Below are 15,452 nucleotides of genomic sequence, written 5' to 3'. Positions count from 1 at the left end.
TCACTTATTTGTAACACCTGTATTTTCCCAGGCTTCAGAAACTGGGTCTCAAGTTGGAGAGAGGCAGTAGATCTGGTGCTTAGACCAAGCAGGGAAGGGCCATTAAACAGGAGGGAGCAGGGCAGTTATATCTAACATAAGCTCCAGAATGTCACTCGCCTCTTTCCTTTACTGATTCTTTTTTGTGTCTGTTTAACCATTGTTTAGATATTTCAGAACGACAACTTTGTTTCCACAAGCTTTCTTAGCATTGCTGACGTAGGCTCCCAGCTGAGTGAGCTTGCAGTCAAACTATCCAGATGTCCTCATGTGAGTGAGCAATGCATGGGACTTCGCATCTGCTTCAGGTAAATCTGCTGTTGCCAGGACAGTTAGCTTGTTTATTCTGGGTGCGGTTGTAATTTTCAAGCTATAGAAAGAGTTACTGACTTCAGCCTACTCTTGCTTATTAGCCTCATCTGGTATCATATAGCTTTATGAACAGGTTACGCAGAAAAAAGTCTTTTATTAGGGAGGGTAAAGAACATAGTGTCATTGGAAGCTACAGTTTTAACTTCCTATTAAGGAAGCCTTTAATGCTTAGCTTTAAATTCTTGAGTTTGTACCTTTCCAGTTTACCACCTACTTGTCCTTAGACAAATACTGGAATACTCGTTTTAGAAGTGATGTAACTATACATTAATCTTCCAATATACATTGATGAGTTATGAGTCAGTACTGCATCATCTGAAAAGCAGGCATGGGATTTGTGAGACTGATAAAAGTTGCTTTGTTTCCTTCATTGTTTATCACAAGCTTGAGTAAGGAGGGAGTAATAGTTGGTAACAGTACTTTCAGGTATCTGAAATTGCAGGTTTAGAAAGGAATAGTCAATATTATATTAAAATAAGAATGCTACTTCATAACTGAGAACAAAAAATGTATCACAATAAAAAAAAAATTGTCCTTCTGTAAGCTCTATTCAAACAATATTACTGGTGGTTTTGTGGAGTTTGCTGGGATGTGCATTGAGCCACTTACTTTCCAAAGTCCTACTGAAGAAATACAGAAAATTATTTCTTCTCTGCTAGTTTTGTCAAGCCACAATGATTCCCTGTATTTCACCTTTCCTTTTCCCTAAGGCATCCTTTCCTTTTCCCTAAGTTTTGGCACCATGACAGCTTTTACAGTTGGAAAACTGAATGTCTAGCTCTGTGTTATTGAGAATTAAATGGTTCCATTTATTTTAAGTCTTAAATTCAAAATTAATACCTATAAAATCAGTACGTTCAAAATGAGTAATATAAAATATGATTCAGCTAGTGATTTTTTGTCTCCAGTCTATAATAAGTAACAAATCCATGAATAACGACACTGCTACAAATATGGTTTGTCTTATGACTTCAAAATTAGACATTATTACTTTATACAGTTCCTTTTCTTCAAAAGCATTAAAGTGATGTATTTATATAACTCTTAGTACCATTGATGTAAGGACTTCACACTGGTAAGACTCTGCCAGTTGGTCCAAGCACCATACAAAGGCTTAGAGTGAGCTTGGATCTTCCTTATCTTGCCATGGACCTTTTAGGACGAACCAGAAATCCAAGCTCACTCACTGAGCTTGGCAGCCAACTACTTTAGTGTGTCCAATGTAACTGTATCATCTTGCTGCTTTCTCTGGATCCTTTCCACCTCTATCTGAGGACTGAGCCACTATACCTGCAGAAGTGTTTCTGCCCTTACCATGAGGTTATACAGCTCTGTCACCCACATCTTTTCATGTGGGAGGACTTCTACACTTGGTTATGTTTGGGTACTTCTGGACTGTAAAAATAAATATATATATTTCAGTGTATATATATAAAATATATAATATATATATAAAAAAATAAAAGTGGCTATGACCTTTCTCAGTACCATAAGGTGAAAGTTCTTCTCAAATGCTGTGCTATATGCTTGTAAACCAGTAGAGTTGAGTTAATTTGTGCTGCATTTCATGTAGTGTTTTATATCAGCTAATCATACTTTGTCATGAGTTCTGCACATATGTCATTCTGTATGCTCTTTTTTTCCCCAACGTGCTTCACAGGAAGTGTAGATTTACCCATCAAGAAGGGCATTGTTACTCTTATATATATGATTATATACACAGACAAATAAAATGAATACTCAGATTATTACAGTCAATATTCTTCATTGAAATTACCACTTTTCCCTGACAACTTAGCAAAGCATAAGGAAATCAGTGCATAAGGTGCATAAGGAAAGCATAAGGTATAGGTGAATCTAGAATGTTCTGTAAGTTTATCTGCAAGTAGGCTACTGGTTCACAACTAGATATATTTTGCTTTATTTTGCAGCTCTAGGCACAAATATAGTAGATTGTTAATGCACTATATCTTTTAAAATAACAAAACTTCCAAATCAGTTTTCATTTCTAGGATCACTTGAGCACCACAAGAAAGTTTGTGAAAGAAAGTGCCTAGGTAACAAATAAAGAATATTGATAGCAATATGACAGAACTCTTCGCTATCTTTTTTTTTCACCCTTTTGCATGTGTAGGATGGTATTTTGTTTGGCAAGATATTTTAGGAACAAATGGTAATTTGGGGATGAGAAATGGTGATTCAGCTAGGAGGCCTTTCCTCCTCTAGTTACAAACCATAGCAAGCCGAGAATGTAGAACTGCATAAAGTCAGGGCTGGAAGACATCCCTGGAGCTCATCAGGTCCAGTCTTCTGTTGAAAGCAAGGCCTTAAACTTAGATGATCCAGGCCTATATGTGAAGGAGAGGCTAAAATAATTTCCACCAAGGGAGATCCCATCCTTTATCTGGGCAACTTATTCCAATTTTTAATTGTTGTTACACTGAAGTTTTTTTAATATTTAGACCGGATATCCCCTAAAGCTGCTTGTCCATTGCCTCTTGGCCTCTCACAGTGTACCCTTGCGAAAAGACTACTTCCATCTTCTCTATAACCACTTTTTAGGCATTGGAATACTGCGATTAACTCCCTCTGAGCCTTCTCTTTCCCTAGGCTGCAAGAATCCCTTCTTCAAAGCTTTCTTTATGTGACAAGTTCTCCAATATTTTAAATTATCCTGGAGGCTCTCCACTAGACTCTCTCCTGCTTGAGCTGGAGGGGCCAAATTCTTGATGTTTTTCTACAGTCATTGCCTTGGAAGTATTTTAAGAGGGCAATGTATATCACTTTGTGAAACCCATCAGTGCTACGCTGTATGTGTTATCATATATATTGATTTAAGTAGTCTTTATATATGTCCCAAATAAGCTATGTGGCTATATTTATTTTATATGAAGACATCTACATTTTGGTGCAGTGTTTTTTCTTTTGTACTTTATATGGCTTAGGTACTAGGGTTTGGAGGGGTGGGAGGGATAGATGTTCCTTTTTTCGCTTTTAAGCAAACAAAAAAGGGAAAAACAACTCATTTACTCTCTTATGTTTCCCACAATGCAAAACTGCTGATGTACCAATTAGTGCTGAACAGTGAGGATGGGTTTAAATAGTCAACTACATAATTGAACATATTTTGAAGCAGAAACACAGCATCAGTAGAGTTGTATACTAGAGTTGAACTCCAGTCTTAAGACAATGACTGGCAGTATTTGTTCTTGAATATCCTAAACTCTGATGTTCCTTAACCTCTTTTTTCATAGGGATCACAAATCTTCAGAGGTTCTCCTATATCTATGTAGTTTGTTCTGTCAAACATATAAACCAAATCTCAGTAACACTTTTTGTTAAAGGAGAAAAGGAACTTGGAAAGGAAATCTCAATCATGGCTGGCCCTGCAGTTCAACTGTCCAGATCAGACAGATGTGAAAATCCTTGTTTCAACACCCTTAACCATGGTTAAACTGAATCTTGGTTAAATACATTAGCTCAGAGAGTCAATTATGAGTTTGTTGTGTTTGTGGTTGGTTTGGGGTTTTTTTTAGGGAGAAGAGGGGGATTATTCTGTCACAACATTAATGATAGAGACTTTTTAAAATTACGTAAAATAAACCAGTGTAAGACTAAGTGTCTAAAAATTAGATATTTTTGTATATACAGCTACTGGTAAAATAAAATCAGTAGAAATCCCAGGCAGCTAAATATTTTGGAAATTGTTAACTCTCTTAAGTACTTTCTTAATTGTTGCATTTATTTCTTTCTTGTTACTGTGCCAGCCTCCATTTTATGAATTGTGGCTTATCCTATGTCATTAATAGTACTAGATCTCCCCAATTTCTTCTCCATATTTCTTGGTTTATAACACAGATCTTTGCTTCTGAGTAGTTAATTTCTTAAATGCAATGCATATACTTATATGATATTCAAAGTATTTCTGTATGGTGACTAATGGTACTGATAGACATATTTTATCTAGGTCCTTGCTTATTAGCTTATTTTTGTCCTTTTTGCTATACAAGAAGATGTCTATCTTTGCTTTACAATGTAATTATTTTAAACATATGTTCACCCATAGTTCTGAATCTCACTCTGTTGGCATTACAGAGTAGAATTTGACAGCTGGGTAAGAGCATATTTTGCTAGGCAGTACTCCCTGCAAAGAAAAACAGAAAATATATAAGGTCCCATTCAAGCAAAAAAGAATCTGAAAGAGAACAACTCTTCAGCGCCAAATTTCCTAAATTTCCTTTCCGATACAAAATGAAAACATAGGAAGAGTCATTTGGGATGACATCCATAGCATCATTCCAGACTGCTGCTCTTTTTTGCACTTTCTCTGTATTAGGAGAAAATCTGTGTACCCATGTGTTTAGTTTAAATATTAGTTTTGGAAGTGGATTGAGATGTAGAAGTCTATCACCACTATAAGGAGACAGGTTAACTTCCTCCTTCAGGGAGTACGACTTGTGTAAAATCCAGTGTTTAATCACAGTTCTACTTATACCACTTAGTTACAGTATCACTAGACCAATTATAGCCACATCCAGGCTTATCAGAAGCCTGGGCAGAACAAAGTCCAGAGCTATTCACTTACAGTAGCAGTTGCAGTAGCTCAAATTTGAGAGCTCTGAAAACTACTGCATTGCTGCTGCTGTTACTGTAGCTGGGCTGCGGAGAAATGTAATTTTAGTCTCTGACGCTGTCAATCTGGCATCTTTCACAAGATTTTATTATGCAAAAATTTAATCTGTCTGCAGTATCGTAGAGGGGAGTTATGTAGAAACAGATACTTTTTAAAAAACATATATTGTTGTTAGAAGAGAATTAGGGTAAAGACTCCTAAAAAGTTAACTCTGGGAGGACAGACTTTTGAAAGCCAGTGCACACTGCCAAAATCTTGTATTGAAAAGTTTTGGCTGAAATACCGGGACATATAGATAATATGGTCCCAGAAAACTTGCCAAGGAAACTGCAGTCAGAAATGTAGGAAACTGTCCAAGATTAGGCCTCAAACATGCTGCATTCATTACCAGCAGCTGTGCATATAAGAAGTGCTTCTTTATACCACACAACCAAAACCACTGTGGCCTGTCACTGTCATTTTATAGCAATTTGCTGACTTTTTAAGAAACAGGAAAACATTTAGCTAAAACACAAGTTTAAATGACTGCCAGAAGATAATTGAAGGGAATTTTAATGGCTACTGAGCGTGTACTGTAGAACTGTGCTGAAGTGCAGATATATTTAAGATTTTACTTTATGTAATAAAACTCACTAAGAACATTTAAAATGAATGTGTTATAATAGTTTAATGTTTACTGTAAATTGCACACACATACCTTAAAAGATTCCTCGAACAGCCAGATAGAGGAAAGTGATATGACAGTAGTCGTATTATCTTAGACATTAGGATTTTAAGTTGTTGACATTTGCTTCTAAGAAAAATTCAAATATGCCTCCATTAGGGGGAGTTACACATTCATCACTGAGTGCTTAAGATTTTCAGACAGTTCGTTGTGATAGATTTTTTTCTTGGATGTTTTTGCTAACTTCTAAAATACTGTGATACTACATGTACTAACTTGTTCCTCTGTAGTGAGGACTCATTTTTAACTTGTTTAATCAGCACACAAAAATTTGCAGCAAAGAAAGTCCAACTTCATCAATTTCTGAACACTTCAGGAAGAAAAAAATTATAATAGTAAAAATGTCTTTATTAATTGGAGGATTTTCCAGAATGGAATACAGACGGTAAAATACAGAAAACCTTGAGGAAAATTCTCTCTCTCAAGCAGTTTTTCCTTTGCCCATCTTTTTTTTGTTGTTGTTGTTGTTGTCTGTGAAACTGCTTTTGCCTCAGGGTGGTTGAAGAAATCTATCAGTGTCTGATGTGTTTACTTTGGTGCAGGAGAGTTTTAAATAGCAATGTGACCCTTGTGCTGGATGTTAGCATGAGTATTATCAAAAAGGCAAAGATTACTGATGGACTTCAACTGATAAATTCTTGTGCCAGCCTTTAGGGTATAATAGTTTTAGATGAGGTGTTGAAGTCGTGTAGTTACATAACTTAAGCACTCTCCATCTAGCTAAGTTCCCATGTAACATGGTTAGTGACGGATCCCCTTCCTTTCCATAGGGAACTGAGAACCACACCCAGCTGAAATCTCTATGGAGTAAGTCCATTGCACGTTTTCCCTTCAATCACTGTGCCCTTGCGTAGCCCTTGGACTACTTTCCTCAGTGTCTGTGGTCCAGCCGCAGGAAGCACTGGCTTCTAGAAAACTTCAGAACTTCTGGGAGGCCATGTGAATAGAAAAAAAGGATTTCAAACACCTAAAAGCTAGGATTCTGGTATATTACATTTGAGGATTTGTCTCAAAATGAATGCCAGTATCAGTATTCTGCTCTTCAGAACAGAGCTCTGCTGGGGACTTTATATCCCCTGCCCCCCAACTCCCTCTCCCCCCCCGGCTTATCACAAATATCGGTGAACAAGACAAGAAAGGACAATTCAAAGTGGGGAGTAGAGAAGGGGAGCCAAGAGGATGAACTGATGTCAGCAAATACTGAAGTTCATCTTTCAACCGTCACTGTCTTTACCTAGATAGATGACTGAGTTGTCATCCTCATTGTAGAAAACAGTATTTTGATATCTGGCTGGTAGACACAGAGATGTGAGAATAACTTGTTTACCAAAAAGTGGATAGAGACTTTAAATGTGGAGGACATCTTTCTTGACATAAAATTAATATTTTTGCATACAGTTTTCCATACTTTGCTAATATTTTGATCCCACTTCAACCAAGTACTGAGCAAGTACAGTGAGATGAGTATTTCAACTTTAATGAAGGACAAACATCCCTAGAAAATGGGATGGAGGGAAAAGTAATCCTAAAGTATAGGAACATCCAGAGTCTTGAGAAAGGACTGACGATTCTTCTTGCAGTATAATAGATGGCAGGGGGAAGCTAAGGCGAGTTGTGTGCATGTGGGGAAATACCTCAGAAAATACTGTTGCAGAAAGCAGAGTGAACGCTTTTGAGATATTAGTAATGATAAATCTGCCTTTTTACCAATATTAAGGATAACTTATATAATTTGATTCTCTTCAGCACATTTGCAGTAAAAGCTGCATTTTTACTGAATGTTTCTCTTATCTTTGAATCCTTCTCCAGAAAGCTCAGCTCTGACCACATAGGTTTTTGGCCTCGGAATTGATCCAGTGTTACGACCCCCTAATTTGGGTCATACCATGCAGTCACACTGACATTTTCAATCCTACGTGTGGCTCCACTCTTCCACATAGGTTTTCATTTAGGCTTTCACTTTGCATGCGTTGCTCTAAAGTAGAAGCACATGGTGGATGGGAAGAAAGGGAAGGGAGAGATGCTTTCCTGTGACTTGGGCTGATTCATCAGCAGTCTAAAATCTCCCATGTCATGCCATGACATTTGTGCCCTCAATATATACATACTGTGTTTAATTTCTAGAGAAATACCTTTCCTGGCTAATATTCTACCACTTGCTTATATTTTAGGGGCTCTTATATGAGAGAATTCAGCTGGCCTTTGAGTTCCTTCTCTTGGCAGATAACACCATAGCTTGCAAGTCTGGCAGTGCTTTTGGGAATGTCTTTAGTGAAATGCATTGTTAGTGAAATAATTTAGATGATGGAATTAGGAAATGATAGTGATGAAGTTGGCTGCTGTGAAAATAGCAACTGAACAACAGAGCCACACGAGTTCTGAAGCTGTTTAACATCGTGGATCCATGGCAGTCTGATATCTATGCAGTGGCGTGCCCAGCAGATAAATGGAGTAGAGAGAAGTGTAGTGGGAAGACTTTAGGGACTATTACATATGATAACATCTAGTGTGTTCTGGAAACTTGTACGATGGTTAGCCTTGCTTGAAGTAAGTCGAATCCAAGTGGTGATTGTAAGACTTGCAGTACAGGCTTATGGCTCTGTGTGTGCGCACAAGGTAAACTTAGGCTTAGTATAATGTAGTGAGCACATAAAAAAACTCTAGAAGTATGAATAAAATTAAGGAAGAAATATCTTTTCTCCTTCCTCCCCTCATAAGTAAATGGTAATTTTATATTTTTGATAGTGTCTACGTTCTTTTTCTGCATATGCCACATCTGCTTCTGTTGAGTAAAATCATTTCACTAGCAGTTTGTCATGTTGGCAAATATTAAGTGTGCTGGGTTGAATGTGGAAAATTATCACCTGTTCTCTAGGAGAATTAATACCCAACAAATCACTTCAAGGTGTGCCATAAATGCAGTTCTAGATGCACTACAGCACTCAGTCTTGTGCCTAACAACCCACCGATCACCAGACATTCATCATCTGCCTGAATGTGTACCACAGGAAAGTTTGTTCATGTAGGCAGGCAGTTCTGAGTGTAGATAAAGTACATATAAATCCAATTATCATGGTTTATGAAAACCTCTTCTTCCCCACTCCCTCACCCCCAGACAAGGCAATAAGGTGTCTGTGTAAGAGAAGCTCACAATGCATTTCTTTTTTAATATATAAACCCAAGTTAATGTTTTGGAAAGCATTTATTTTATTTTAAACATATGATTTTTATAACTGTTTCGTATATAGCCCACTTGCAGGAATATGGCTTACACCAGGTGTCAAGAGTAGTGTGAAATAATTTTTATGCCACCTTTCCAAGGCAATAAATGTCATATAAGCATATACAAGTGCAGATATAGTACTTTTAGATGAACATTTTCAAACTGTATGTTAGAAATCTGTTTGACAGACTTACCCAAAGGATGACACTTTTTTCTGATCTTGCCAAAGCAGCAACTGTGTAAAAAGAAAATTTGCTCTGGTGGTTGTTTTTTTTCCCCAAGGAGTTATGATGTAAAGGAAGGGAGGAGAAGCTGTAATTAGGAGAAAAGAAAGGGTTCCTTTCTACTGAGAAAAAAGAGAAATCTCTGACCAAAATGATACAGTGAGTTTCCAGTCATCTACCCTACAATAAAAAAGACAAAACAGAAAATGAAGGACAGCAGCAGCTGAACCCAGAGTCCCAGCCACATAGTTTCTGTCATGATCAGGATAATGCTTATTCCAAGAAATATGTGAAATATTTTTTGTTGGAATCACACAGATATTGGGGTTTTTTCTATGTGTCTGCCTCTGGTTTTAAAATACCTTTTTAAAGATGTCATTTCAAAGAAGTACCTTGAATTTATTTATTTCTTTATTTTTACGATACTCAGAATACAAGTTAAATTTTTCTAGAGGTATAAGATTGCAGCTTTATCATTAAGGGGAATAGAGTGTTTTTTCCTAGAGCTTGTTCTCTTATTCTGATAGAATTGCTCTGCTGGTGGTCTTTACTAATTCTAAGACATTCACAATAGAGTACGTTTTTCATGAAAGCCAATTCTCTTTGTCAGATCTCTATACAAAACCATTTTACTCTAAATGGATTGTTTCAAACACCCAACAGATACTTTGTGCCTTGTTTGTTATGACTTGTTTGTTATGTCCTACATCTCATGAGTTTACATACCAAATTCACCTCTTTTTCTTCCCAGTTACTTTTTTATGTCACTTTCACTTGCAGTAAGTATCGTCCTCTTTTTCTTTCTGACAAAAGTGTAAATTTTTAATTAAAAGAAAAAAAATTCCAGCAATCCAGAGGGATTTAGAGCTGTGGACCCAAGTATTAAATGTAAATCAAAACTTAGTCAGTTGGAAGCTGCTTATTATGAAGATTAGACACTGAGTCTCCAGTTTAGAGCATTAGCTGTGCAAGCAACTGCTTCTTTGCCGCCTTCTCCAGATGAAAGCCAGTGAGTAGCAGCTGCTGATAGAGGTTATTGAAAAAAACGGGAAAGTGATATGAAAAATTAAGGGGAGAAGGTGCCACAACTGTGCATGTTTCAGGATCTTTAACGGTTTTCTCTTTAGGGTCCTACAGTATGGTGATGGGCTTAAATGAGTCTTGCAGGATACAGGCAGGATTCAAATTCATACAGAGCTCAGTTTAAAGAGAGAGATAAGGCTCAGATTATAGCAGAATTTTTCTTTCTTTAATAAAGGGTTTAAACTTTTTCCTGGAATACTATTGCCTTCTCCTTTAAAATTAGATAAAATTACTTTAAAATATCAGAACATTATTTTGGGTTTTTTTGCTTCATCACACTACTGTTATGCATACAGCAGTTCTGAAACAGATAGGATTAACCTGAAAGGGGGGGTATTTCTTTCAGAGGGCTCATTGATACATCTTCTAATCTCTCACAACTTTTGTGGAAATGTCTTTCTCCTCATCACTTAGCTGAACTATAAGATAAGGAAAGCATGTACGCTCTGTGTTTCCAAGAATTGTGTTAATCATTCAAAGCATATGTGCCCTTTTTCTCTTTTGGCTGACAGTACTGTCTGCATTGAACACAGGAATTTATTAGTAACTAAACTATGTAAGTACTATGGAAAGCATCATGATCAATATTTATGTCATCAGTAATTCTGATTTTGGAGACTAAGATACTCAATTTGTATAATAACTGTAAATTTGTATTTTATTTATGACAGAAATTAGTGTAGAGTAGGATGATTCTAAGCAGGGGATTGTCCTGTTAAACAACAAAATTCTAGCTGTTGTTATGCAAACTTATTTTGTGGTTTTTACCTTCCCTGATACTGCGTTGAGCTCATTGGGAAATTTGTCAAAGAGCAGAGGAATGTTATTTATTTCAATATATTACTCTACAGCATTCAAAAATCATAGTACAAACATATACGGGTTGGTTTTGGTTTGCTTATTAGGAAGAAAAACCTCCACATATTTCCACTTACAAGCAAGAGAAGTTTCATAATTCAATCAATTTTTGAAAGGTATATATATTTTTTTGAGGTATATATATATATATATATATATATATATTTGAAAGGTATATGTATATTTTTTGGTGTAATTCTTGCCCTACCCATTTCATCTACTTGCTTAAAATTTTTACTTGTACTTTTAGTGGAATGCTGATCTTAAACTACAAAATTCTTAATATACTTTTGAAAAAGGTTATAAAAAATAGTTAAGCTTTATTGATGTGAATGAAAAGCAAAAAAAGTTTATTGTTTTCAGATTTGAACACTGAATCAGTGAGCCTATCATGGTCTTAGCCAGTTCTCATTTAAATCAGCATCATTAATGCATGAAAAATGGCTCATGTTAATGTTTACTTGTGAGAAAAAACTAGTCAATGTAGTGTGCTATTTAAATGCTTAAGAACTGCAAGATGTTCTACATGTAAATACATTTGGGCACATGTCCTTTCTCATGGGAACACATTGTACTACTAATCCTGTTGATATCAGATACTATTCATAAGACTTTTATTTCTAGACAAGAATTTGCCTTTTTTTAATACATTTCCAGCAGGAACTGGAAAGCTAAAATATAAATATTTTACTTGATTAAGTCTGTTTTGTAAAACAGATATGAGAATGTACGTTGCTGTTATAAAATATACCTTATCTGACAAAAATGTTTCTCTTAGGCAGTGTTTGAATTTCATACCTTAATACACTGGTTTTTTTGTAAGGTCGTAAGAAAAGCAAGTTCCAATGCAATGCACTGATGCTGTGCAGTTCAGGCTTCTAGGTAGATACTCTATTCATGCATGTTTGTAATGCACATGCAGACAACAGTATTTCTTTAAAGTAAACCTAACATTTCAGAACAAGTAGTAGTAGCACTAATTAACTATTTATGATAGGACATCTTAATAGGGCACTTAGGCTACTACTATTGAAATAGGTGAGTTAGGCTAAAAAGGTGTTTATTCCCTTTTATTAAAATTCACTGGTCATCATTAATGTTGATAAATAGCTGAACTTATTATAACATGAGATGAGAAGAAAGTTTCAGCGCTTAGGACAGGCCTTCGAAGAGTATACGAGCCATGATGTTTTCTCTCTCCCATGATACTACTTTTGTAGTCAGCTTTGTGTCTCCATTTGCCATATTGAAAACAGGCATAATGAAGTTTTCTACTTTGGCATGATGGCTTTAGGAGAAGGTAATGGTAAGGACTGAATCGTTATGTGCTGCAAAGGGCACGGCTACTTGTAACTGGGACTGTCTAGTCTAATGACTTCCGAGAGTCACCCTGAGTGTAACCTCTTAAGTCCTTTCCAGGCATCAGTGTGAAGTGATGGAATTACAAGTGTGTCAGTTCCCCATGATAATACTTACCTTTAACAGAGTGAGTAGGGCTGTTAGCTACTACCTTTAAATTCCTGAAAATGCAAATATAAAAAATAATCATCGTGACTAAGCTGCAACAGCCCTCCCTCCTCAGCCAAATGAAAAGCAGCCAGTTTGAAAGCTGAAACAAAGCCCTGCCTCCAGAAACCAACCACATTCACAGTATTCCCCTGTTTATTCATACACTCTGGAAAAGTATGAACTATGCAACATGCTATGAAAGCCATAAAATTTGAGCTCTTCTGGATCAGGGAAGAGGAATCGGTTCCAAAAGCACTGAGTTCCCACAAAGAACATCCTGTTAGCAGTTCCTCGCCCTTTTATACCAGCAAGGCCCCAGATCAGTTGTTTTCTCTGATCTAGATTGTGGCAATATGACAGAGAGAGGAAGAGAAATTCTTTCACATATGTCAAGGCCAGCTGTGCAGTACCTTTCAGTCTTTTTAAAAAAAGCTAAGTTTCCAGATGACCCTGCCAGTGACCTGAAAAAGGACACTGTGACTTGAGTTCAGCAGGGGACATCTCTGTTGCCCATGAAATGTAGCTTCCAGTAAGGAGAGTAAAAGTGGCTACCATAGTGATAAATGTACCTGCAGATAGCTGCATGGATTATCACAGCTCTAATTTATTCCACATTAAGAAAAGGACTATAATGAGTTATTAATAAAGAAAGACTAAAAATGGGTTCAAATTCAATGGTTAATACTCTCATAATTTACTGTAATAATCCTTCTGACCAAATAATTAAAAAAAAAAAAAAAAAGTAGTGCTTCTGTCTTTTCCTATGAATGAAACATTTATGCTGTTCTTACCCACCCCACACTCCCTACCCCAAGTTTCTGTTATATCTTTCTGCTGTTTGGGCATAAGCAATGTTGGCATAAATGTGGTATATGTGCTGGAGTTTGCTTTACCCCCATTTGTCTGCTCCACATAAATATTTTCCTAAGCAAACATCTATGTTTTAGGCATCTTTAGTGTTGCACCTAATAGATTTCATAAATCATTGTGCTGGCATTAATGGGACAGCAGAATCTCAGCACAGGGGGCATCAAAGCAACGGAAAATTCCATTGCGGCTGACTGAAAATGGAGAGAAGAGGATCCACTGCAGTGTCAACTGGGTCTGTTGCAGGATGGAGAGATCAGAGATAGCTGGGTAAAGGAACGTCAGCACTGGCATAATTAACAGAGGCAGAATCTTTTTTTGACAGGCTGCAGTCCTCAGCTAATGAATGTATAGTGGTACACTTTTGTAGGAAAATGGTACAGAACATAGAGGTGGGTAATGACAATGTAGCTTTCTTTTGGAAAGAGAAACTGTCTAACTGCCTCTTGCATTCCGTAGCATCTGGCTCTTGGAGGACCCAATGTTCTGCTTCCTGCACAAGTCCATGGTAGTCTTCTGTAGAGGGGAGTGCCATTACAGCATGAGCTGACTCCAAGCATCCAGTTCCCATTCCTCTTCAAGATCTGTAAGGATATCGGCCTATATTAATTACCTACTTAGAACATTTTTCAGTGGCTGAAAGTGCTTATCCATTCAAGCAGTTTGGAAAATAGTAGTTACATGATCTAATACCCATTTATTATAACTGGACCTTTTGGAAGAGATGCAGAGGATGTGAGTGTTACTGTGGCACTGCTAGAGACTCGATTCCTTAACTGACTATTAGCTCATGATTTCATTTCATACCTCTTCTTGGCCAGTCTTGCAGCTATCACAGATGTGAGAGTCGGTCCACAACTTCAACTATAAAAATTTTCCAATTTTCAGCAACACCACTCCACCCCCACAGGTGGAGCAAAGTGAAAGTCAATGGTGACTCTATTACAGATCTCTCCTTGGTGTCAAGTCAAAGCACACGTAGTCTGTTGCATATCTGACTCATAGAGCTTCAGTTCAAGATTTAGTATTAGTGCTATTATTGAGAGATTTTTTCAGTATTTTTTCAGGGGGAAAAAATCCTTTGCCAGTCAAGACTGCCCTCGTCAGGACCTGGCTACTTGGCTCATTATTTCCCCCCATTTCACAGAATTCTACCATTTCAGTCTGTATAGTTTTTGTTTTTCTAGGAAGTTGCAAATGAGCACTAATTGTGTAAGCTTTTTGAATATTATTGAATTTCTTATGAATAATACATCTAAAACGTGCTTTTATTGCAGCCTTCTACATAACAGTGTTGAATCATATTCTGGAATGGCATTATCTTCCCTGGAAGTATTCTGTAGTCATTAACAATATCTCGATCTGATTTTTGGCAAAATGCAGCTTCCGAGTAGCTGCTGTGATAACGTGGCCTGTGTCAGCAACGGATCTTGTAACAGGGTGAGGACAGATAAGGCTAGTCAGTGTTAGTGAAGATCCAAGGTGAAAAAAAACATGATAGGAGTTTTGCAGGAATTGCTAGGTATCACCATACTTTATAAGCCAACTCAGAAGATTTTTCATGTAGTGATGTTAAGAATGAAGTTGGGGACATCATTCCTATGAGGGGGTATAAATAAATAAACAAAATCTGATTCTCTTCCTACAGATAGAGGCATTAACTTGAGTTTGATTACCAGCTGAAAAGGGGCTTTTCTGTTTTGAATGGGTGCGTTTACATCTGCATATTTTGTAGGCATCGAGTCGTTCTGGCTACAGTGTTTCAGAAATGAGTGGTAAGTGCTCTGAATGCTGCATTTTGTTTCTGTTATTTGATAGCTTTTTCTGACGGCTGTGATGCGAAGGCACTGCACGTGATTCTGTGTCCGGTCAGATTGGGCTGTGACTCCAAAGGCTACTCAGCTATAAATTGTCAAGCGG

At 37.0% G+C, this 15,452-nt stretch overlaps 1 protein-coding gene across 19 annotated transcripts in view; it reads left to right on the top strand.

The window, feature by feature from the left end:
* The window catches only part of TENM3 (teneurin transmembrane protein 3), a 1,341,795-nt gene that overhangs the window by 1,084,288 nt on the left and 242,055 nt on the right, over positions 1-15,452 (top strand). The window lies entirely within an intron of this gene.

Source organism: Cuculus canorus, chromosome 4 (assembly GCF_017976375.1).
Source record: "Cuculus canorus isolate bCucCan1 chromosome 4, bCucCan1.pri, whole genome shotgun sequence".
In the NCBI taxonomy this organism is placed as follows: Eukaryota; Metazoa; Chordata; class Aves; order Cuculiformes; family Cuculidae; genus Cuculus; species Cuculus canorus.
The sequence above is the reverse complement of the archived record's forward strand: the minus strand, read 5'-3'. Positions and strand labels throughout refer to the sequence as shown.